At 53.0% G+C, this 1,989-nt stretch overlaps 1 pseudogene; it reads left to right on the top strand.

The window, feature by feature from the left end:
- The first annotated feature begins 631 nt into the window (after window positions 1-631).
- LOC126517683 (uncharacterized) lies at window positions 632-1,759 on the top strand (annotated as a pseudogene).
- Window positions 1,760-1,989: the final 230 nt, after the last annotated feature.

A 1,989-nucleotide genomic window follows, 5' to 3' on the forward strand; every position in this document is an offset into this window, starting at 1 on the left:
TTATCGCCTTTCCCTTTAGAAATCAAATTGATTTTACTCCGCTTCCAGCTGTGCGGAATGTCATGGGTGTTATGCTTTTATCAGCGTTTCCTTGCTTCTTGGGCCAAGTTCATTAACTTGATCGGAATTTTGTCTATCTCTGCGGACGTGCATTTCGGAACATTTGCTTCCGCCTTTTTCCAGTTAGGATTGGTCAGTTCTAAGCTGCATTCAATTGTGCTGTCATGTGTTGCTCCCTCATTTGGGATGTTTACCCTATCGTCTTTCCTAAATAACGAGAAGACGACGACGCCGCTGACGGAGTGCATGCGCCTCGTATGGGCTCCGTATATTTCAAACTCTAGTGGCCAAACGATCCCGACTGGACCCAAACTAACGTCCGAACCAGCTTCCGGACGTGGTCCGCTACCGATCAAGACCAGTCCCGATGCCAGGGACCCAGGACAAGGGTTTCTACGACCACAAGACTGCTAACCCTAACAAGATCTTCAGCTGCTCCGTCTGGCCGAGAGACAGGTGCGCCGCAGCTACGAAGGTGCGCGGCATCGCTGTCGCAGTCCCGGCTCCCGAGGTCTTCGCCTAACGACTCGCACCCTCGTGAGATGAAGTAAGTGCAGCCCCTCCCTTCGTCATGGAGGTAGTAGAGGTTGAAGGCACGGAAATAGCCCCCGAAGAAGTTACCGTTGAAGCAGGGTGGCTTGTCAGCCACTGTAAGCAATGACAGACTACGCAGGCATCATCCCTACTCATACACGGATCCCTCCATGCAACAGCAAGCGCACGCACCGAGAGTACCGAGCAGTCCGCACTACGCCGACGCGCACCACGGCAACCACGACTTCCGAAGAATGATATCAAGATCGTCATACGCCCAAGAGACGGTTTCTACGTGTCCAAACTAGGAGACGCCCTGATATGCGACTCAATACTACAGATCACGTGCATTACAACCAAAGAAGAAGAGGACGACATTTACCGCTCATGCACGGATAATAACGTCATTGTAGTTAGCACACCAATCATGTCTAACGCCGAAAAATACTGCCGCATCCGCAGTCTCCTCACCGGAGCAATCCGCTACGCTGCCACAGCATACGTCACACTGCCGGAGGACACAGCCAAAGAAGTCATACATAACATCCCTTCATATGACACGGAAGAAGACATTATCAACAGTCTCGTTTACAAGAAGAACCCTACGATTCTGCAGGCCCGACGCATGGGCAATACTAATTCAGTGCTCATCGTATTCGACGGAAAGCAAGTACCGTACCATGTCTACTACCGCGGAGCAGAATACAAATGCTATCTACATAAGAAGCGCATCGAGGTCTGCGACATCTGCGGGACCGTCGGCCACAGGGCCGATGTATGCCCTACTCCAACCCAGAAGAAATGCAAGAGCTGTGACACAGTAAATCCGCCGGCTGATCACCCCTGTCACCCTTGCTGCACGCTCTGCGGTAAAGACCACCCGACTGGTGATAAGTCCTGCCATCGCCGCTTCCAGACACCACACACCCTACTCCAACGACGATGGGAACGCCTACGACTGGGACAACAAGGAGTTGACCAGGAGGCGGGGCCATCGACTTCTGCAAATGGAGACTCAGCTCTGCCAAAACCGAAGTCAACACTACAACCGAAGGCTCCCGAACGCAGCAATTCACGAGGACGCAGTCGGTCTTGTGGACGCAGCCGCTCCCGAGGTCGCAGTCAGTCACAAGGACGCAGTCCCTCCCGGAGTGGACCGGATTGAACACCGCCGCAGCAGCAAGGAAACGCAAGCCTTAGAACGACCACAGTTAAAGTGCAAGACGCGCCCCCCAAGGTAAGCTGGGCTAGCATTGTCTCCCACACAGGTCACACCACACAACCTATAGCAACCCCAGTGAACACAGTTAGTGACGCTACCATGCACAGCTTCATGCAGGAGCTCCGATCCTTACGTGCTGAGATACAAGAACTCAAGACAGAAAACGCTAAGCT

This window comes from Dermacentor andersoni, chromosome 11 (assembly GCF_023375885.2).
Source record: "Dermacentor andersoni chromosome 11, qqDerAnde1_hic_scaffold, whole genome shotgun sequence".
Taxonomy (NCBI): Eukaryota; Metazoa; Arthropoda; class Arachnida; order Ixodida; family Ixodidae; genus Dermacentor; species Dermacentor andersoni.